This window comes from Centruroides vittatus, unplaced genomic scaffold, assembly GCF_030686945.1.
Source record: "Centruroides vittatus isolate TY-2023 unplaced genomic scaffold, ASM3068694v2 contig_962, whole genome shotgun sequence".
NCBI classification, from domain to species: domain Eukaryota; kingdom Metazoa; phylum Arthropoda; class Arachnida; order Scorpiones; family Buthidae; genus Centruroides; species Centruroides vittatus.
Genome location: NW_027122638.1, coordinates 60,493 through 70,332, shown reverse-complemented (window position 1 = coordinate 70,332; position 9,840 = coordinate 60,493).

The following is a 9,840-nucleotide window of genomic DNA, read 5'->3' as shown; positions in this document are numbered from 1 at the left end:
TTGTATATTTAAGAATTCGTTGTAACGCTCCCGTTTTTTCTACTTAAACGCATATTTCATGCATGCCTCAACACTTAAATATGAGATACTTAAATATGTAATATTGCAAATATTAACTTAAAAAGCCAGCAACGAATTGCTTAACTTTTCCAGCAGCACTTAATGGGACCGTCTGTTATCATATTTTATTTTAAAATATTTTTTTTAAATATTTTTAACTGTTATAAAATAGCAAAAATATTAATTTGAAAGTAGGAATTATAATTTTTTAATTGTAAATGCTAATAACGAGTAAAATAGTCTTTAAGTCCAACCCCAATGGAGATATACAGGATCCTCATTATCTCCCCACACCCATCAACCTTGAACCACCAAAATTTAATACCATCGATCCTCCTAATACACAAACCTCCCTGCAAAATGTAAAAAAATTTTCGACAAAAAGCACAGGCGTTATTAAGCTTCAAAGAGGATGAACAAAATCGTGCCCCCCACACAAACATACATTCACACATTCAGAAAAAAACTCTGAATGTGTAAATGTGAAAATCTGGGGAGTCATTTTTTGACTCATTGTTATACTTTCCCTCTGTTATATATAACACCCGGAAAAGTAAAAATATTATTAAATACTTACATATGAATGTAATACATATTTAACAATCTTCGAATTATTGCTGTATATTTTTTAAAATATTTGAAAAATATTACACTATTTTTAAGTTTATTCAATTACTTTTACACCAGTAATATAGTATTTTAGTAATTTTCTTTTCGAATTTTAAAATTATTATATGGTATGTCTAATCACTATGAGGACAGTATTCTCTTCTTAAATTAGTCATGAATGAATAGGAAGACGAATAGTCAATTATGTAAAAAGAGATCGATCAATGGTGTACAGTTTCATTGTTAGAAATTTTTTAATTTTATTTTATTATTATTATTATTTTTTACTAGTCTGAAAGATGTTTTCGCCATTCTATTCCTTCTATGTTAGACATTTTTAGTTCTCAAGATATTAAAGATACTTTGGTAAGTATCTTATAATTTTTTCATGGAGAAAGGATTAAAGAACGTTATTTATTTATAATACTTTTTAATAAAATATTCAATATATTTTTTGTATATTTTTATTCAAAATAGAAATTGTAATTATATTTTCGGATCAGTAAACAATTTTTTTTTCCAGAAGGCACTCTACTCGAAAAAATCATTATATATATATATATGAATTTTATATATATATATATATATATATATATAATGATTTTTTTAATATAATGAAATATTAAAAAATCATTATATATATATATAATGATTTTTAATATTTATAATAATATAATTAAATATGTATATATTTAATTTTATAAATTAATTAAAAATATGTTAATTATTTATTTATTTTAAAGTTTATCAAGTTAACAAGTGCGTAAAGAATTGTGTTTAGTTCTTATCAGCAGAGAACCAAATATTTTATTAGTGAATAACAGATAAGGTAGGGAATTGCTGAATGAATCGATCGTATTATACAGCATTTATTGAAAAATATACAAAAAGAAAAGAATAAAAGAATGGAAAATTAAAAAAAAAAATCCTGAAGCCGATACATTAGGGTTTTGTTGAGAATGAATCTGATAAGTTGTAAATGCGAAACTTGGTGATTGTCTAAATGCATTGCTGTAAAATCTAGAGAAATATCGATTTTCTGTCTTACATTCTCTCTCTACATATATATATCATCAAAATATTCTTACATAATAAACAAAGTTTAATAAATTCATGCTTCAAACTATATTAGATAAATTTTTTGCACGCTTTTAAATATTTCAATATTAAAATGTCATAGGAAAATATTTTTATTCTTTTATTTACAAAAAGTTTTTTTGAATATATTCGAAAAAGCAATACATAAAAAGATTGAAATTTTATTTTGATTTCTATTTAATATTTATTCTATTTGTGTAGACTTATTTTTATGCATCTTTCGTTTCGCATAGAAATTCAAAATACAATAAATAAATATTAAACATTAAGTACTGCAACAAATAAAGCTTTTAGTATTAATTTATAACTTTCACATGCATAATTCAGTTTAGAATAAAGAAATATTTAAAGGTTTTTATCCATACTTGACTTGTTTTAAATATTTATAACCTTGAAAATTCTTATTTACTCTATGGTTTCTTTATATAAACCCTTTTTATAACGTAAATTGTCGATTGTTTACGTTATAATAATGGATAGTTCACGTATAAAAAAGTTAATATAAAGAAATTTAAACTGGAGTAAGTGACCTAAGTATTAATAAATTTGTATTTTTATTGTTTAAATTTCCAAAATTATTGCTTATTTTGTAAGATTAAATAGAATAATATCTAAAAACCAACACATGTAAAGGAATAGAGAGTCTGGGACTTTATTTTTACTTGATACATTTATCTTCATTGCTATTCTCTGTACAGAATTACAATTTCTATACACCTCATGATATTTTTCCTGTTTTCCCGTTTCCCTTTCCAATAAAAAATAATCTGCTTTATCTATTTTTTAATTTAAGCAGTAAAACCTTTAATTGATCACGACACACATCTGTTGAAACTTACAATTAAGTTCAACATTAAACTCTTACACGCCATCTAACAATATATGCTGAGTTTTGAAATAAATAGAACCACAACAGATTAACATCAAAAGATACACAGGAAAATGGGTACAGCGATTTCGAACGAATTATATGAACACCTTATAAACTATGTCCGGAACTTGTATATACCTTCGATGTAATGCCACTTCGAGTTAACGCAGTTCGACTTAGCGAGGTTTTACTTTATTTTTAAAATATTTTTATGAACTGTTTGAAAGATAATTTGCGGGATAATTGTTATGAATAAAAACTTAATTCTGTCTAATTTATTTATTTATACATTTGCTTCTGTGCCAAATTTTTGTATCATTTAACAATGTACTAGTAAAAAAATAAGGTAAATTGTTATCTTAAAAATGGAATTTTTACGGATATTTTTAAGTTAGAAAAATTTATCAAATTTAAAAGTTCTATTAAATTATTATCTTATTCTTCGATTTAAAAATTGCTCAGATTAAGAAAAAGTTTGAAAGTCTAAATTTAAAATCAATTTGAAGTTAAGGAAATATAACAAAATTTATACAAAAAAATATGTTTTCAGTTAATGTCGTGAGCATTTCTGGCCCTTTGTATTAAGACTCTTTAATAAAATAATTTTCAATTTTTATGAATTTTTAAAGCAGACTTTTTGCTTGGTTAACATTCTTATACTTTTTACTTAGCATATATTTATTTATTATTATTTTCTATCTGCAACAATTACTTTTCTTTTTACGTAAACTTGTATTATATATGAGTATAATAAATATGACAGTGAAATCTAATTTAAAACTGTTAGTTTTAAAATCTGAAACCAAAATCAATAATAACGTTTGACAAGCAAAAATGAATTTTTTCAACAAATTTTGTCTAAATAATTTTACAGTTGTTATATTTGGAATTAGTTAAGAATTTTCTAAATCTAATATTAATTAATTTAATTATTTATTGCAAAATCTTATTGTAATAAAAATTTTTATTCCATTATTTTTTTCACCATCACTTTTCGTGGATAACTTTATTTTATTAAGAATGTTAAGTAGTTATATTTTTCAGTAATTACTTCAATATTTGTAATAACTCTTTTCTGATTTTTCTGCTGATTTTATGAAAAGTTATCCTTGAAAAATTATCATTTGTTAAATTTTGCAGATAACCCCATACTTTCTACTGCATATTTGATAGTACTTAAAAATTTATTTTTAAAGAGTAAAAAAATGGGGAATATTATTATTATTATTATTATAAGGTATTATAATTTATAACCAACAGCCTTTTCTATATATATAATTATTATGATTAATCTCATTTTATAGTAAAGATTTTTCTTACACCCATTTCTTCTATTTCGTTCTATTGTTCCAAATGAATAATTTCTTTAATTTTTTCCTAGCAGAATGTAATTCATTTGATAAAAATTATTTATGTGTTTTTCATTATCATTACCAAAAAGTTTCTCCAAAAAGTTAGATAGATTACTGGCATAACTCTCCTGTCTGCAGGAAAAGAGTGATGTACAGGGGTAATGCACTACTAAAATCGAGAGCATTGTACATTGAGATCTAAAAATTTTCAGCCTAACATCGTGACGATCTCACAATAGATAATGGTAATAGACTTTCATAAACAAAACCCATTCATAATATGTAAAATTGTGTTAGGTTATGAGCCTTTTGCTCATATGTATTACAAAACTGAAAATCTTTTCATCTATTATATGTTTTATTTATTATTACTTTTTAAGAAATTGTTGTTATTTTCTATCTCCTATTGCTTCCTATTGTATATCTACATAGATATATACACTATTCTCTTTATTTATCTGATAGTTTCATCTTTATCATATATATATATTTTTTAAATTTTTTTCAGAAGTAAATTAATAAAATAACGTGTAAAATATTTAAGAAGATAGTAAGATGAAAAAATAACAGAAATCGAAAAAGTAAACAAAAATATGAAATTTTTAAAAGATTTGGGAGTAGAAGAGGAAAAGATGAATAATAGTCTGGAGATGAATGTAATATTTGGCAATGTAGTGATCAATGGACCGAGTCCGAGAGGACAATAACAGATACTAAATCAAGTGAAATGCTTTTATGAAAAACTCTATGTCGTAGAAAAAAAATGAAAAGAATGAAATATAAAAAAATATGGAATGTGTAAGAAGAGAAGAGGAAACGTCGACTATTGAAATGTAAGAAATCGAAGCCACATTGAAAAACACGAAAAACCAAAAATCACCAGAAAACTGGTTGAATTATAAAAATGATGAAAGATAGAAGAAAAATTTTGATTAAATACATAAAAAATTTCTTTGATCAATGAAAAATGCAAAATGATTCATATATTATAGAGTTAAATATAAGAAATTTCGCAGGGAAAAAAGATTAAAAAAGTATAAGTCTGTAAATTTGTCTTAACTTTTTCGTATAGAGTCTCTATAGCAATAACAAACCAAATATATTTTTATAACCAATAGTTATATATTTGTATACGATGAAAAGTTTTTGGTTAAGACAGTATAGCCCTCCATCAGAAATTTCTATGCATTCTTTTAAGTATGCTCGAGTTATATGGTCAGCTTCAATTTTTTACTAGAGCGGAAGTGACTCTGGTAAGATTCATTAGCACGAATGAAATTTTAGTGCAATAAAAATATAAATTAATAATAGTCACTGCATTAATATTTTTACCACTAATGTTTAAATAGGAAAAATTTAAGTAATTCTCTAAGAAGTAATTTTTAATTTTATGTAGAATATATTTCAAATCATTTTGTTATTTTAATTAAAATCGATAAGAATTAACTTAAAAAACTACTTGCTGGAAGGGGTGTCTTCAAAATTAATAAGGAAATCTGTCAAGGATTTTTCACGGTTTCTGTTAGTGTAATGTTTACGTTAAATCTTTTCCCCCTGTACTAAAGTATTATTGTTTTCTATTATTGGGCTGCGATTTTGAACTTACACACATAAATTCTCACTGGTGTCTGTTTGTCTGTCCTTCCTTAAACTTAAAAACGGGGTCAGAGAAATTAATGTCTAGAACTGATATGGAAAGCCTAAAAACAGGAGACAACAATTAACTATACAGAAACTTCCAGTTACATTATTTTTAATTTTAACATTTTCTTCAAAAAAGTTATATAAATTGCAGGCATGACTCTCTTGTCAACACGAAGAGTATAATGTACAGGGAAGAGACACTACGAAAATCGAGAGCATTGTGAATCGAGATCGAAAAATTTACAGCCTGATATTGTGACATCGTCACAATAAATAATTGCTCGTTTAAATTTGCTTTTAAATAAGATTTGCATCTATACTGACATTTTAAGATTAATAGTAATTGGTATTTTAGTTTAATTATGTTGGCGTTTTATAAATTCTAAAATTTCTTACCTATCCTTCACTTCAACATTTATATATGTACGAGGTATATAAATATAAACGTATGTCAATATTGTGAAAATATGGAATATGATGACAAGGTATTGACTTCAGTTGCTTGTAATACCAAGGATTATTACAGATCACTTTCTTAATCGCTTTTATATTGCTCTACACGTAATCCATTAAGATAAAACAAATTCTTCAGAAGTTATTTCTATTTCTCTCAATGATTATTCTATTCATTTCTTGAAGCATAACTAAAAATCCGTTAATTAGAAATTCGTTGCTCATTTACTCAAATTATTCTATTGTTTTTATTTTATTTTTTATAGAAATATATAATAAATATTCAAGTTTAAAAAATAAAATTTTATTTTCTTTAGAACAATTCTATTGATGATGTAAAACAAAATTTTGCAACACTTACATTTGCATTCATTATATTACTCAAATATATTGCAAGAATATTATTCAAGGAAAAATACTCCTTGCAGAAAAATACTGAAATAAAAGTGAATAAAAAACTGAATCTTCAGTTATTAATATAATAATCTAAGAATATTTTTTATATTAAATAAGAATATTTAATTTATAAAGAAATCCAGAATAAAATATATTTCAAAGAATGTGGATGTGAAGTGACAGGATAAAACACCGCAACTCTTCGAAGATATGCCAAGAGGTAAGATTATCTTTGAAGAAGTGGTCCGTATTTAGGTGTTAGATACATTTTTGTTAGACTAATTTTTGAACTTTAATAATTAATAATAATTAAACATAATAATTACTGAGTACTTATGCGTATAATTAAACATAACTCTTCAGTAATACTTATTTTCTAAATATTAACTTCAAGTTTTATGACGTTTATCTTGCATACTTAAATTCAAAAACTAAGAGAATAAACAGACTTTCATGGATTAGCCAACATGAAAGAGGTATGGCTTATAGTATAGGAAACTTCATGCCTACATTCCTACCTATAATCTTATAATATAATCGAGATGGGTTGATAATGAGGATAATAATAATTTAGATACTATATACTGTATATTTCTGATTTTTGCGAAAAATCGAATATACTTTTAGACCCATCTAAAAATTCTCTAATTAGTCTCGGAGGAGGGTGAACCTAATTCTTGCACCCGTTAAAAACGGGTAAGATCGGCTATAATCTAATAATCTTAATTTTCGCTATCGTTACTTTTTGCCCGAGCCACGCCGGGCGCATCTGCTAGTGATTAATAAAAATTCGAACCCGGGTCCTTCATGGCAGTAGTGTATTACGGTAGACGTATTAATTCAAGTAGCAGTGACAAACAAACAGCAACTAATGAATCGAAGATTTTTGTTATGATTGAGTAATTAATTGTTACAGGATTAAAAATAGTTAAATTTTTCTGAAAGAAATATTTTATTCAATATAATTTAATATTTTACGACATACATCGATTGAGAGAAATAAATTCTGTAACGTTATATTGAACGGCAGCAGATTTTGATTTCCGTTTTTTGAAAACTTCTTTGTTAAAATTGTTACAATAGAATGTAAGATAAAAATACGACTGAAAGAAATGATTCTGAGAAGATAAACGTTACATTCCAGATAAGAACTTACATCGGAGTCAAGATTGGATATACTTGTTCAGTGTGTTTTCTTAGTGTAAATTTCTAATAATCTCTGGAAAAATATAAAATTTGAACTTATGTACTGTACATACTGTATTTCTTTTTTGCAACATTAAAATTTCCATTGTTTTCTAGGGTTCGAATTTTTTACCTGCCTTTCGTTACTATTATTACGAAATATAACGTGTTTAGATGTAAAGGTGTAAACAATAAAAAACAAAATGTGCTTAAATATAACTAACAATGTACCTTTATTAGTTCGCATCGACAATTTGATTAACTTTGTGTAATACATTCAAAAAGCATTATCAGTGCTATTATTGGCAATATGTAAATTCATGATATAATTATCACAATGCAAATAAATTAACTTTGGAATTATCTATTGTATCTATTGATAGTAATTTGGTGTTTCTTTGTGGAAACATTATCACTACGTTAACGGTATCACCAAATTACCGATCCTTGCTTTACAGCAGCGTTTCTCAAAGTGGGCGATAACGCCTCCTTGTGGGTACTGGAGGCTTTCAGGGGGGCAGTAGAAGGCTCAAAGGAAATTAGGGGGCATTAAGGAAATCTAGAGGGGCGATGGCAGACAAATTCTATCTATAAAAATCTGACTATAATATATATAAAATGCTGACAATCTATATATTTTTTAATTTTTATTGAAGATCACAACCTGAATATTTCTAACACGTTGACTTATATTATAGCATGAATGAACTTATTATAGTAACATTATTGCATAAATATGCTAAAAATGAATGTTCAAGAATGGCTACCAAGAATTTTGGCTGCAGAAGCAAATCTCTCAACTGTACCCTGAGTTATGCTCAGTTGTTCAACGATTTCTGATAGCATTCCCATCGTCGTATTTGTGTGAACGTGGATTTAGTGCTGTAGCAACGTTGCTAACTAAAAACAGAAATCGGCTGCAAGTTACTGAACGCGGAGACTTACGGCTGATTTTAAGTGAATTCGACCCTGATATTAACAAACTGGTCGAAATACATCAAATTCATCTTTCACATTAGATAAGTTTTAAATTCAAAGCCTTCTTTTAATGTTAATAAAAATACTTCTAAATATGATTAAGTATGAGTTTTATTTCCACTCATTAAAACATTCTTTGATCTCAGAAATAGGATATACATCACACCCTATCTATCCTATCCATATAATAATGCATGTTTAAACATTATATTTGCAACTGTTTTTAAGATACTGCAACAGATGGTAATGTAAAAAGGCAAGTTAAAAAATATGGGGGCACTAGAAATTTTTTTAATCTCAAAGTGGGCGGTGGTCGAAATAAGTTTGAGAACCAGTGCTTTACAGTATATAGTATCTAGCGACGGATTATAAATGTGATAAAAAAATAATATCTAATTTCAGGAATATAAAATAAAATTACTAAATATTAAGTCTAAAAATAATTCTCTTATTAATATGAATGTTTTTATTTTCGATTCATATAATTTTATAATAAATGTCAGGCATCAAAGACGCCGGTTTTACAAGTGTCAACCCAAGAGAGAACATTTTCAAAGAGATGCTAATAAGACAGACGTAAATTTAATGATTGTTACTTTTGTTTTAGGAAAATAATGGAGTTAAATAGAGAAATAACAAACATTGGTTGTAAAATTCTTTTTAATTTTAGAGAAAAAATAAATTATGATATCGTTATTTTTCATTCTAATTCGTTAGAAAATGATAAAGTGAAAATAAACTTGCATTTTCCTTTTTATTTTGAAAGGGAGAAATAAGATTTCCCGCTGAAGGCAATTTTGATTTTTATTTCTTCATTTATAAAAAGAAGGAAGTTATAAAAATAAAGATAGATTAAATGAATTTACTATTTGTTTAAGTTTCAAAACAGATATTCTAAATAAATACCAGAAAGAAAATATCAAAGGAAGTGCATTTTATCAGTTAATTAAATCCCTGTATTTATCATCATTGTACTATATAACTGAGAAGGGATAAAACAGAGTGATAACTTTCTTTTTTTGCACTACGTTTGGACCCGACATTCCTTTATACATGTGGAAGTATTCTTTTCAAGCTGCCGTAGAGTCTCGTTGGACAATATATAATATACATGATTAATTACTCCATTGTTTGTCTGCAGTTAAATTTTTACAGATAAAATGATCCTGGGAATTGAAGTGAAATTTGTATGCA